Below are 14,768 nucleotides of genomic sequence, written 5' to 3' on the forward strand. Positions count from 1 at the left end.
ACCCATTTGTCACCTATGGCTGGTCTCTACTACTGACGCCAGGATGTACACCATGAGTGGTAGGGTCTTGGGCAGGAGTTACCAACCTGGGGTCCATGGAACTCTTGGTTAATGGTATTAGTCCATGGCATGAACAAAGGTCGTGAATTCTTGGCTTAGAGATCAGTGATGACTAGAGGAACCTTGGAGTACAGGTCCATCAGTTCATGAAGGTGGAAACAGGTATAAAATATGGTTAAGAAGGCTATGGAATAATAGCCTTAGAGCATTGAATGCAGAAATGGGGGAGGGGGGAGTTATACTCAAAGTTTATAAACCTTGCTTAGGCTTTAGTGTGCAGTTATGGTCACCATGCTAAAGGAAGAATGTGATAGCATTAGAGAAGATTCAGAGGAATTGCCTAGGATGGAGAAGTTCAGTTAGGAAAGGAGACTGGAGAAACCAGGTCTGATCTCCCTGGAATGGAGGGGGTTAAGTGGGGAAACTTTTCCTTAAATCAAAGATAAAACTGGAGAACATAAATTTAAGATAAAGGGGAAGAGATGTAGAGGAGATAATGAAGGAATCTTCTTCACCCAGAGTGTGGCAAGTCCCTGGAATGCACTGCTTGAGAAGTGATTGAGCTGGGCTGTTGATGCAATTTACTGAGTGTCTAGATGACCACTTGAATTGCTTGGGTATAAAGGGCAATGAACCAAGTGCAAGGAGATGCAATTAATATGGAATTATACCCCCCCCCCAGTTGGGTTAGCAAATTGGGCTGAATGGCCTGTATCCATATTGTACAATTCTATGACTGTTATGAAGATTGAGGTTTTTGAGGACCCTGCATTACAAAGCTCTTTAATTTTGTACCTATAAGCAAGATGATGGCTTGCAACAAACAGTAGGAATGGAATATCTGGTGCTTGAACTATCCTGGTCCACCATAACTAACAGTTGTGAAGGTACTGTTGTTTCTTTATTCAAACACTCAGTCTAGTTTGAGAATGACTGGGAGATCCAGGAGCTAATTAACTATGAACTGAAGGTTTGAAATCTCCATTTGAAAGGAAGAAAAGTAGCTCATCAGGCACATGAAAAACAATCTCATGACCTATAAAAAAGATGGAAGGTGAAAGGGTCAGATTAAACAACTCACCAATAACCACAACAGGAGCAGATTTTACATTGAGATAGTTAACCTGAGAACCAAGAATGCAGGAGGGTTTTTCAAGGACAGAGACAGTCACACTTGTGGAAGGAATGCTTTCAAGTATTCCTCAATCAAAATTCTGTCCTTGACTACACCTCAAATCACACTAAGTACCGGTACTCTCTGCTACCACAGACTGACAAGAGGTTGAAAAAGTCACAAGCCAAATGAGGAGTCCGGTGTAGCAAATGATATTCTGCTGAAGTGTAAATACTTGGGGGTGAAGAACTGAACACATTCACAGCATTATTTCTTTTTTTTGGTACTTTGGAGTCGCTTGGTGGACTGGCAATTTGTTTATTTATTTATTTATTTATCTATCTATCTGTCTATCTATCTGGCCATACTGAATTGCCAATGAGCATCTGCAGGTGAGCTGCCACCTTCAATTACTGCTGTCTTTCTGGTGCTATTTGGAAGAGAGTTCTGGAATTTAGACCTAATGATAGTAAAGAACTAGTGATTATACAGTAGATTCATGAGGACACATCAGGACCAGTATGTTTAGGTCCAATTAAATGACTGCCCCAATTAGACGAAGTTTTATGGAAATAGTTGAAGAGGTATAAAAAAGACAAGTACACAATTTGTTAATCAGTTTGAGTGAAATACAGAACAAATTAGAACACTACCAATGCTACTGCAGTTCTATAAAACTGTATTAGATTCTAATACTTAACGACATAGGAATTAATCTGCATTGCATTCTTTTGACTGTAAATGGATCAGTGCAGACATCTAGGATAGATAATGGACTGCCTTCAAACAATGAAACCAGAGTGAGTAAAACAGTTCTGAATTGCATTGCTGCTTATTTTGCGCTTCTTTCCAGTGAGAAAAATCGCTGCTTTTTGAACATAAGCACATACACGGGATCCTATTAAAAAAAACTGTTTGCTCCAAGCACTGTGTATCTAATGACCATGCAAGTGCATGTAACTGACACTAGTTAAAAACTGTCCAGCAGCAGTTTCCTGCCCCAATTAAGTGACATAGTGTCCCAAATAAATGTAGGAAATCCCAGCTATTTTTTCAATTAGCTTTTATTCTTTAAATAAGAGTTGTCCCAAATAAATGGCTGCCGCAATTAACTATTGACCCAATTAACTGGAATGCACTGTATTTCCAGATAATGATGTTCTGTTAATTGAAAATGGTAGTCTGTTGAGTTTATTGTTATATACACATATATGCGCAGTTGTAATTTTTATAAGAAAAGAACACAAATGGAATGAAAGTACAACCAATGTACTGCAAAGGAATCATAATGTTGCTAAGCTATGGTGATTAGAGTTCTGCCAGTTAGTTCAGAAGCTGAATGGTTGAAGGAAGCAGCAGTTTTTGATCCTGGGTGGTGTGGAACCTCAGGCTTCAAAGTCTTTATTTCAAAATGGACATGTTGCCGTTGGTTAGGTATGATCCAACAATCCAACATATTAAAAATGTGGAGAGAATAAAAATGAATTAAAATAAAATTAGTATAAATAGATGGTTGATGGCAGCACGGACCCTCTCTGTGACCCTCATTTATCCTGCTCAAATCCTCTTCCATTCATCTCTAGCTAGATGATCACAAATATAATTGCATCATACTCTATTCCTTGTCCCACTTAACTGAAATTCTCGAAGCAAGTACGGCTCCTCTAACTTTTCATGCATGTATCCGAGTGTGCTCTTATTTAACATCTTCAAAAGTTGCCATTTCTGCTGAATGCCTGTTCAAATTCTGTCAAAGTTGTTCGGTTTGCTGAAAGCAATTTGTTTTTGAAGCAAGTCCTGCTGGTTTGTTCATGCTCTGGAAGTTGGTACTTAAGATATTTAGAATACCGTGTCTTAATTTAAAATAAATCTTTGAGTATGTTCTGCAAATAAAATCAAAAATTTATTGGTACAAGTCATCATTTAGTAACGTACACAGTTCATGTCCTGAATCCATCGTCTGTTCTTTATGGCTCTATTGTAATCTTTCTATTGCATTCAATAATTCCAAGTATTTCATTTTTATACAATAATTTTACAGTTCTGTGCAGATTAAAAACAAAGCTCAAGCAAATTAACTTATTTAACATTTTTAGAATGGGTTTGGGAGTTATTAATAATTTAGGAGTTATTAATAATTTGGGACTTAAATATTTATACAGACAGTTTGATGCAAACAAAGAATATAGAAGAAATTTGTTTTAAGATCTCCAGTATCATGCATAATAAGAATGTTATATTATTTTTAAAAAAGGGAGAAACAATTTTGAGCCCTCCCTCTTCCTCAGTGACACTGTACTTTCTCTGTAGTTGTAACACTTTATTCTGCGCTCCTATTGTTTTTCCTTGAACTACCTCAATGCACTGTAGTAATAAAGAGACCAGTATGAACGGCATGCCAAACATGCTTTTCACTGTGTCTTGGTACATGTGATGATAATAAACCTGTTTACCCAAATTTTAGAGGTTTTCCTTCCTTGCATTTTGTTTTTATGTTAAATTCTGCACCCTGTGTAGGTTTAAATTGAGGGATATGGTGTCTTTTTGGGCAGGGATGTTGTTGTGTGACCCTTGTATTTGCATTGCATTGCATTCAGTAATTACCACTGCACTCTGCTTCTTGTCTGTTGCATTTTTCAGTAGGATCATGCCTGAATCCCCTCTCAACAACACATTTCTGCTCTCTTCCAATACTCCCTTGATGCCTTTCTTGTTTAGAAGTTTAACTATCCCTTTCTTAAATTTATTCCATGGCTTGGCCTCCGCCACTTTCTGTGGTCCAGGTTCAGCAGTCCTTGAGTATTTCTCATTTCACTCCCAAATCTCATGCACTGTAACCAGAGACTTTGATTCCTTGTTCTCAACTCCTCTGGCAGGAGAAGCATTTCCCTTCATAGATTCTTTCTTATCATGTCAGAAGTTTAGATTAGATCTCCTATGGTGGAAATTTTATTCTTGTGGGATCACCGTTGTCCATTTTAGTTTGGGCTCTTTGCTAACATTTTGTGAACATTCTGCTTTGCTTGGTTGATTTTTCTTCTGTTATTATTGCGGTTGATTTCAACCGGTCCAGCTTGAAGAAATCTGTGAACAACTGCTACCAACATATCACATGTGGAACCAGAGGAGTCAACACACTTGACCACTGTTATACCACCATCAAAATGTTTACTGTACCATTGAAGTGCCACGCTTTAGATAGTCCAATCAGCTGGCTGTACTTCTATTCCCAGTGTATAGGTAGAGACTGAAGCTCGCAGCACCAGTGATGAGGACCGAGAAAAGTATGGCCAAAGAAGGCAGATGACTACTTACAGGATTGCATAAAGTCAATGGACTAGACAATATTCAGGCTTTCATCTTCGAATCTGAACAAATATGTCATGGATGTTACCAACTTCACCAAGAGCTGTGTGGATAAGTGATTGCCTTTGAGAGCATACCAGCCACACCAAAACTAAATGCCATGGATGAACCAAGTGGTTCGTAGTCTGTTGAAGGCAAGATCTATGGCATTCAAGACCAGTGGTCTAGAACTCTGCAAGAAGTCTAGGTATGACCTACTGAAGGCTATTTTAAGAGCAAAAAACAATCATGATTGAGGTTAGGGACAGAAGTGAGTGCACCTCAGCTCTGACAGGGTTTGCAGGCCATTATTTCCTACAGAGTGATTGGCTGAGATGCTTCTCTCCCAGTTGAGCTTTCTGCCTTTCCTGCAAAAAGGCAGTATGAGAAGGGTTATCTTCTCTCTCAACCTCTATGCAAAGGAAGGAAAGAAAAACTGCCTTGGAACCAAATTTATACCCATTTCCAGTGCAGTGAGAGAAGGCCTCCAGGTTAGGAAACTTCTGTTGTATCCTTGACAAGATCTGAAATCCTGATCTCATTAAATGTGCTCATCAACTCTCTACACTGTATATCCCTGGGTAAATTTGTAACAAAAAAACCTTAATTGGCAGTAAGACCATTTCCACTTGAAAATTTACTGGCCACAGTAAAATAACAAAGATTAAACATTTCCAGTAGTTTTTGATAAACACCGATAACATTTCATATGAGGATTCAAAGTGCCCAGTGCTCTCTGGTGAACAGTGTGCCATAAAACAATGACAACAGGAATTTTCACTGGGTTCCTGGTCTTGATAAAAATTTGAATTTGTTGTTCCCTCAACTATTGCAAGCTGTCCAGTTGCTTCACAGTTACGATGAGGTTTTGGTGTTTGTGTGTAGTGCCGTTTTTCTTCTAAACATAGTGGTGTGCATTTCTGCCAAAATGTTCAACTTTTGTCTCATCTGTCCACAGAACTTGGTCCCAGATGTGTTGTGGAACATCCAGCTGGTTTTTTGCGAACTTGAGACGTGCAGTAATTTTTTTTTTGGAGATCAAAGGTTTCCTCCGTGAGGAAACATGATTCTTGTTCAGTGTTTTTCTAATGGTGGAGACATGAACAGAGACTTTAACAAATTCTAGATGTTTATACAGGTCCTTTGCCATTACCCTTGGATTCCTTTTCACCTTTAGCATTGCCGGTTGTGCTTGGTGTGATCTTTGCAGAACGTCCACTCTTGGGGAGAGAAGGAACCTTTCTGAATTTCCTCTATTAGTAGACAATTTCTCTTACTGTGGACTGATGAACACTCAGAAATGCTTTTGTAGCCTTTACCAGCTTCATGCATCTCTACAGTTCTTCTTTTAAGATCCTCTGAAAGTTGTTTTGATCAAGACATGGAGCACATAGACAGACCTTTTTTGAGAAGAACAGGCTCTGTCAGTAACCTGACTTTGTGTGTCTTTTTTGTAGGGCAGGGCACCTCTGCAACCCACACCTCTAATTTCATCTCATTGTTTGGAACACTTGAATCCTATTAGTTTTTGTAGAAGCTGTTACCCCAGAGGTTCACATATGTTTTTTGAACCTAGACTGTGATTGTTTCAATGGTGTACTCCGTATTGACGATAAACAGTACAATTGTTTGTGTTAGTAGTTTTAAGCAGATTGTGTTTGTCTGTTATTTGACTTGGATGAAGATCACACCACATTTTATGAGTAATTAAAACTGAAAACCAGGTAATTGTAAAGGTTCACAAACTTTTTCTTGCAATTGTATACAGGCAGTCCCTGGGTTACATCCGAGCTCCGTTCCTGAGTCTGTCTTTAAGTCAGATTTGTACGTAAGTCGGAACAAGTGCATCCGGTGTTATTTAGTGTCAGTTAGTCAAACGTTTGTCTTAGAATATATTTTACCTTTCTATGTGTATAAAACACTTAAGAAACGTATGTATTCCAGTAATTAAACCACTGCGTTGCTTAGTAATAATTGTAGCTTTCATCAGGGCGGGGCCTTTCACACGCTCCATTATTCTCACTTTATCCTTTAAAATTGTTCCAAACATTGACTGACTGTAGCCTAACGCTTTTCCAATGACTGATGATGTTTCACCTCTTACCAAACGCTTTATTATTTCCACTTTATTTTCAATCGTGATTGCTTCCTGTCAGTGGAACAAAAACACTGCGGGCGGCAGGTCCCGACCTCCGCCGGCTCCCCGAGGTCTGTTGGGTCCTAAGGACCACTGCACTGAGACAGGCTAAATGGAACAAGTGGGGGCTGTGCTGGGTTTGGGCATTTGATCCTCCACAATATTTAGCATGGGAATTTAAACTGGAGGTGGCAGTGTTTTTTTTTACGAGGTTGATCTGACTTAAAATGGCGGACGGTGTTCTCCTTCCTCAGCTCGTAAGTACGAGTTGTCTGTAAGTCGGACGTTCATAACTCGGGGACTACCTGTACCTCTTAGCCAGCATGATGGTAATTTCTCCATTGTTATTTGTGGGTTCTTGAAGTGCCTGAATGAGCTGCATGAATTTCCTACATTTCAACATTGGCTACATTCAAAAGAGCTTCTTTGGTTGTGAAGCACTTGGGCAAGTTCAGTGGCTCTGGTAGGTGCAATGCAAATGAAAATCTTGCTTTTAGCTTCACTGAAGGAATTGTGAAAAATTAGGATTGGACTGAGCTGTCATGGGTGTATGAAAGGAAATTCAAGCTTAAGCTTATCTGATATTTTTGAGATTGTTGTTTGCAAAATAGATAAAGGAGGTTTGAACTTTTTGAAAGCCTTTGAGAGGTTATTATCAAAATTGGAACATAGTGTGTTGGAGGTAAATACTGGTGTGGATTGATCAACAAATAAAAAAACTCAGGCCAAGAAGGAATGGTTTATTTTCAGATTGTGAAGTCTATTTTCAGTGAGATGCCACAGAGATTGGTGCAAAAGAAAATGAAAACTTTTCAATAATTTAGGTAAAACCTATGGATCATTCTATTCTGATCCATAAAGTGAACTGTAACTATATCCACAATCCATAGCAATTGATGGCATTGATGTTTTATTAAAAAAGCATGAAATGCTGGCAGAACTCAGCATTTCCAGCATCTGCAGATTCACTCGTGTTGCCTTGATATTTTATTAGCTTGTTTGGCAGCGTGAGCATGAGTGCAAACTGTTAACCTGCTTTTTCACACAGTGAAGTGAAATAGAATAATAGTTGTTATTCTTTTTATTCCAACTTAACTTCAAATAATAATACCTAAGGAATAAGATGGGGATGACCATGTTAATGGGATTATGTTTTAGACTGTCCTATAGTCAGCAGGATTTAGAGGAGCAAATTTAGAGGAGCATATAGGAATCTATATGTCCTCCCCGTGGAATGTATGGGGTTACCCCAGGTGTTCCAGTTTCCTCCCACAGTTCAAAGACGTACTAGGTAGGTAAATTTATTATTGTAAGCTTTCCTGTGTCTAGGTAGAGTTAAACGGAGGTTGTTGGAGCCATGGTTCAAAGAGCTGGAAGGCCTTACTCTGCACTGTATTGTAAATAAATAAACAGAGAGATGGACAGGCACATGACAAATAAATTAAGTCAAAGGGCTGGATGGGATAAAGTTTATCAAATGTGTTCAGGAAATTTTCCTTAATCAGTATATAGACGTCCCAACTTGAGAGAGTGCGATACTGAATCTGCTATTAGGCAATGAAGCAGGCAGGTGACAGAAGTGTGTGTGTAGGGGAACACTTTGAAGTTAGTGATTATAATTCCACTAGTTTCAAGATAATTATGGAGAAGGATAGGTCTGCACCATGAGTTGAGATTCTAGATAGGAGAAAGGCCAATTTTGATGGTATCAAAAAGGATCTGGCAAGTGTGGGTTGGAATAGATTGTTTCCTGGCAAAGGTGTGTTTTGTAAGTGGGAAGTCTTCAAAGTGAAACTTTGTGACTGCAGAGTTTGTATGTTCCTGTTAGAATAAAAGGCAAGTCTAGCAGGTTTAGGCAACCTTGGTTTCCAAGAGATACTGAGGCTCTGGTGAAAAAGGGAAATTATGGGCCCGTGAACTTGATGTCAGTAGTTGATAAGTTTCTGGAAGGTATTGATATACACTGTAAGTATGTGGATGGATAAGTGTTTATTAGGGATAATCACCATAGCTTTGTGTGTGGTAGATTGTGTCTAACTAATCTTAGAGCTTTTTTGAGATGGCTACCAGGAAAGTTGATAGCAGTGGGCACTGTCTATGTGGACTTTTGCAAAGCCTTTGACAAGGTCTTGCATGGGAGGCTGGTCAAGAAGTTGCTTGGCATTCAGAATGATCAGGGATCATTGCACTGTGTGTTATCTATAGCAGTGATCTGGATGACAAAGTGATAAACAGGATCAGCAAACTTGTGGACGACACCAAGACTGGGAACGTAGAGGATAGCGAGGAAGGCAATCAAAGCTTGCAGCAGGATCTGAACCAGCTAGAAACCGAGGATGAAAAATGACAAGTGGAATTTAATGCAGACAAGTGTGAGGTGTTGCATTTTGGGAGGACAAACCAGGGTAGGCCTTGCACAGTGAGTGGAAGGGCATGAGGAGTGCGGAGTAAAAGTGGCATCATATGTAGATAGGGTCGTAAAGAGAGCTTTTGGCCCATTGGCCTTCATAAATCAGAAACTGTGATGTTATATTGAAGTTGTGTAAGACATTGGTTAGGCCTAATTTGGAGTATTGTGTGTAGTTCTGGTCACCTACTCACAGGAAGGATAGGAATAAGATTGAAAGAGTGTGGAGACCAGGTTGTGGCTGGGACTTGAGGACCTGAGTTATAGGGAAAGGTTGAATAGTTGAGTACTTTATTCCCTAAAGTGTAGGAAATGAGGGGAGATTTGATAGAGGTGTACAAAATTGAGGGGTATAGATGGGGTAAATGCAAGCAGGCTTTCTTCTCTGAGATTGGGTGAGACTAGAATTAGAGGTTGTGGGTTAAGCGTGAAAAGTGGAATGTTTAAGGGGAATCTTAGGGGGAACTTCTTCACTTAGAGGATGGTGAGAGTGTGGAACGAGCTGCAAGTGGAAGTCAGCGATGTGGGTTCGATTTCAGCATTTAAGACAAGTTTGGTTAAGTGGATGGGAGGGATGTAGAGGGCTATGGTCCAGGTGCAAGTTGATAATAGTTTTAATGGACTAGATGCGCTGAAGGGCTTTTTGCTGTAATGAAAAAACGTTTTCCCTACATCTGTAAATTTAGTTCAATTTGTATTTCTTTCAAACTCCTCTTTTCTGTACCCAAGTATTCTTGAAGAATTTGGCATCCTTTATTTGCTAGCACATATCTGTAGGTATTATCTTCTTGTCACAGAAAGTCAGATATCAAACACTGTTAACCTGATGAGGGTAATGTATTCTTGCAGTGATGAAAAGCTAATGGCTTGCACAGTTTGCTCACAAATTTCAAAGTTAAAGTAAACTGAATTAACAAAGTACATATATGTCTCGATAATCAACCTTGAGATTCATTTTCTTACTGACATTCACAGTAAATACAAGAAACATAATAGAATCAGTGAGAGACTGCACCCAACAGGACAGGCAAACAACCAATGTGCAAAAGACAATAGCCTGTGCAAATACAAAAGAAATTAAAAAATAAATAATAATAAATAAATAAACAACAAATATCAGAGCCCTGTGGTGCAACTATGCTGAAAGAGGTGATGAAGAAGTTTGTAACTTGCCTTTCGGAGTTGAGCTGTTGCACCACCTGTACTACTTGGCATTTTTGTGCTGTAAACTGAAGTCTCAAAGGTCAGGATGTTCGTAGTGTGGAGTGTATGGGCTGAATCAAGGCAATAGGGCCTGTACCCAAGAGCGGAGATAAAGCCCGTGTTTGACCACTACTAGAGCTGACTTCTGGCAGAACTAAAGTGAGACGATGCAGCGTTAAGGTGGTGAGACCGGACCCAGGCCTGAAAACAGGAAAAGATCTGAGATTTGATTGTTTAAGCACCTGACCGAATCGAGATAGTAGGTCCCGAGCCCAAGGGTTGGAAGATTAAATGCCAGGCCAGATTGAAAAGGTCAGGGTGTCGATGGTGAGGGATGGACTGATTCAGCTCACTGCTCTGAAAGGTTTACTTGTCTCTGTGCTGAACTGAGGTTATGGCTTGCAACTGTTGGGCTCCTAAATTGGCTATAGTTATGACTGGCTTTCGGGCTGTGGACTCGCTTTCTTTAACTTCAGTTCTGAATGCTATTTGCTTAGTTTTATTATTTGCACAATTTTTTTCTGCACATTGGGTGTTTGACGGTCTTTTGGGTTCTACTGGGTTTCTTTGGTTTGTGGCTGCCTGTAAGGAAACAAATCGCAAGATTGTATATAGTATGCATACTTGTATAATAAATGTACTTTGAACTTTTGAGATGTTGCCAATCCAAACTGACTGTGGTCTGCAAGTGAGAAGATTGAGGAACCAGTTGTACAATAAGGTATTGAGGCCAAGGTGTTGAAGTTTATTGATTAGTTTTGAGGGGAGAATAGCTGTAGTCAATGAAGAGCATCATGATGTATGCATCTTCACTGTCCTGATTTTCCAGAGTTGAGTGAAGAGCCAATGAAATGGCATCTGCAGTTGACCTTATTTTTGTTGGTTGGCAAATTGGAGTGAATCCAAGTTGCTTCTCAAGCAGGAGTTGATATGTTTAATCACCTTTCTGTGTATCTGTGATAATCTTTTACTCCTCATCAAGCACCTATACTTCATTGACAGTAGCCCTGAAGCTAGAAACAAGCTGCTGGAGGAAGGCAGTGGGTGGCATCATCGAAGGAGAATGGACAGTCAACATCCTTCATTTGGAGTGAAGTGTGGAGATAGCAACAGAAGCTGGCAGTGATGTGGAGTCAACACAGAGTTGCAGATTATGGAATCTGATAAGGTGAAGAATGGAACCAAATGGTGGGGATGGTGTGCATTTGGAGGAAGATGTGATATGGGACTCATTGGGAAGAATGTATGAGTGATGGAAAAATGGTATAGGTAGGGGTGATAAAAGAAATTGGGTGTTTAGAGGATGGGGGAATGGATTTTGGAAAGAAGAATGTAGATCAGGAGAAGGGGTGTAAGAAGTGCAGGTTAGCTGAAATTGAGGAATTCCATGTTTGTTGTTGGGTTGTAGACTACCAAGGTGGAATATGAGGTGTTGTTCTTCTTGGTTCTATTTGGCTTCTCCCTGGCAGTGGAGGAGGTTGAGGATAAGACAGGCTCATGTGTGACTGGGAAGGGAAATTAAATGGCAAGGAATCTCAAAGGTTCATTCATTATCAAAATATGCAACTCTGAAAATCATCTTCTCCAGATAGCCATGAAACCAAGAAGGAACAGCAGCATGATCATCAACCCCCAAATCCCCCTCCCTGTGCAAAAAAAACCCAAAAGCGGAGCAGGCACATCACCCCCCATCCCCCTCCCCGCGCACAGAAAAATGAGAAAGATCGGTGAAAAGCACAGAATATGAAGAAAGTCCATTGTCCAAGTCCATATCCAAAACTCAAAACCTGAGTAACATTCTCCAGGCACAGCAGCAGGCCACACAGGTTTCCCTCTCTGGCAGTAGAGCGATTCCACCAGTAATCAAAAGGCATTCTCCCCTCTCTGGTAGGAGAGTGATTCCACCAGTGATCAAATGGCAGGTAGCCTGTGCTCAACTTCTGTTTTCACTTTGATATTTCAATCTCCCTCATTGCTTTAATCAGTGAACAATGGAAGCTTTAATCGGTGAAATGGAGTCGAACATTGGCTCACGCCTTGTCCTGCAGCCTCCTTGCCGTGATGTTTACACTTGCTGCTTCTGCCTCCTGGAATCTAGAGTCCAGTTGTCCCATGCTTCCACTTTGAGAAGGAAAATGCTAAAGACTTACAAATCTCTGGGGAAAAACAAATCATTTCCTGTCTTCTAGTTCGATCTCTTTGCCCCCTCATATTTATGTATATCTTAGTCAAAGTGAGATGGGCAAGTGAGCACCCACCGGGTTTAACTGGATTATTACCAAAATTGGAGTGATGCAACTATCTACTGAGCCATCAGGGTGCCAATTTTTGAACGTCCTGTCTGCTGACTGCACTTTTTGGCACAAATAATGCACAAATACATTGTATTTTTGGCAGAATCAATACATGCGATGGATTATTAGTTTGTAACTTGGGATGTTGCAGAATGTTGCTGAGTTTTCTGTGTGTCTGCTGTCCAGTGTGTGAAATTATGCTTATTTTTCCCCATTTGACTATAGTATGCTAGCATTGTGCCGAGATTATCCTCTATCATGTGTACACTGTGTTGGATAATTGGAATGATTGTTTTTACTTCACCTTCTTCCTCTCCCCATCACAAGTGCACTCCCTGGTTTCTCATTTTAAATATATTAAACTATATCGGAAAAGCTGGTAATGGATTTCCTTATCAGTAAGTTTTGAAGAAGTGTGTGAGTATTCAGTAGCCTTGTTTGTTTGCCCTTCTCCTGAGCTTGTTCTTCATGTATTTGTCTAGTTTTTGCCAGTTCCTTAAGGTCATCGTAGCCATTTGGGAGAGGGGCGGAGTAGTAGAGGTAAGCTCCCGCTATCTATTAAATGCCCCCAGTGGCTTGCATCTCAAATAGCCTCTATAAACAAGTTGAGCTCCTAGCCTTCACATGGGGCTTCACTAATAAGGCCGGCAGACCTGTTTCTACTGACAGGAGAAGGTGCAAAGGTGTGTTACTGGTGCCTAAAAACCAATCTCTTCAGAAAGATGGAGCTTGTCAGCCATGGTTGGCAGGTCATCAAGGAGAAGAAAACTCTGATCTCAAACCTCCGCTGCCTTGCAGCTGTGCCATTCGTGGGGAAGGCTTTAGGAGTATACCCAGAGGAAATATTCACTAAGGCAGTCCTATGTTGAGTTTTAATGCTGATTGGCAACTCCTGCAATGCCATTGGTGCCAAACTCTGTTGTTCTATATCGTTCATTTGGATTTGTTAGCTGTGTGGAGAGGGAGAGCAAGCTGCATGGACAGTAGCTTACTCTCCATATCATACTTCCCTGACTTGCATATACAATGTAGATAGCTTGGACACAGCATCCATAATCGACTTTAACCAGTGGAGGTCCTGGTCCTCCTAGTTTTGTCCACTACATGTGAGGCAGGGCCAGACCAGTCAGCACCTCAAAGCAGCTCATCTGATAGAGTGGGAATAGGATAAGAGTGGGATAAAGGATCTTTAATTCATTCTCCTGGTCTTGATATCCTTAGTCATTTCATAGATTTACGAAACTCTGAGTAATGGAATTACTCAATTTAGTCCTAAATATTTTGAGACTACTGCCCCAAGTTGATGACTCCAGAGTTGTAGCAAGCAGCAGTCCGTATTTCACTAAAGTTTAAGCAGATGATTTATTATTTAAACTCCAATCTTTCCTCACAGGACAGATCTTTTCATTGTGGTCTTCACATAATCCTTTGCTGTATTCCCCGTAAAGCCAAATATATCATCCTAGGGTAAGGACAGTTTTTTGTCTGGCTGAGGTTTAACTACAGTGAGAATTCTTTACCCTTTTCATATACCATTCCTTTGATAACAGTGGTCAATAAACCATTGGACCAAGGAATTGATTGTGGACTTCAGGAAGGGGAAGTCGAAGGGACACATACCAGTCCTCATTAAGGGATCAGCAGTGGAAAGGGTGAGCAGTTTCAAGTTCTTAAGTGTCAACATCTCTGAAGATCTATCCTGAGTCCAATATATTGATGCAATTACAAAGAAGGCACAACAGTGGGTATATTTCATCAGGAGTTTGAGGAGAATTGGTACTTCACCAAAGACTCTAGCAAATTTCTACAGATGTATGTTGGAGAGGATTCTAACTGGTTGCTTCATCACCATCTGTTATGGAGGGGCCATTGCACAAAGTTGGAAAAAGCTGCAGATGGTTGCAAACTCAGCCAGCTTCATCATGAGCATTTACCATCCAGTATCCAGGACACCTTCAAAAGGCGATGCCTCAAAAAGGCAGCATCATTAAGGACCCCGTCACCCAGGATATGTGCTCTTCTCATTGTTGCCATCTAGAAGGAGGTTCAGGAGCCTGAAGACAAATACTCAACGTTTTTGGAACAACTTCTTTCGTTCTGCCACCAGATTTCTGAATGGACAATGAACCCATGTATACTACCTCACTATTTTTGTTTGCTCTCTTTTAGTGCTACTTATTTAAATTAATTTTAAATATATATTTCTTA

At 40.2% G+C, this 14,768-nt stretch overlaps 1 protein-coding gene across 9 annotated transcripts in view; it reads left to right on the top strand.

The window, feature by feature from the left end:
* Nucleotides 1–14,768, top strand: part of disp1 (dispatched homolog 1 (Drosophila)) — a 476,889-nt gene that overhangs the window by 114,385 nt on the left and 347,736 nt on the right. The window lies entirely within an intron of this gene.

The sequence above is a fragment of the Hypanus sabinus genome, chromosome 10 (genome assembly GCF_030144855.1).
Source record: "Hypanus sabinus isolate sHypSab1 chromosome 10, sHypSab1.hap1, whole genome shotgun sequence".
Lineage (NCBI taxonomy): Eukaryota > Metazoa > Chordata > Chondrichthyes > Myliobatiformes > Dasyatidae > Hypanus > Hypanus sabinus.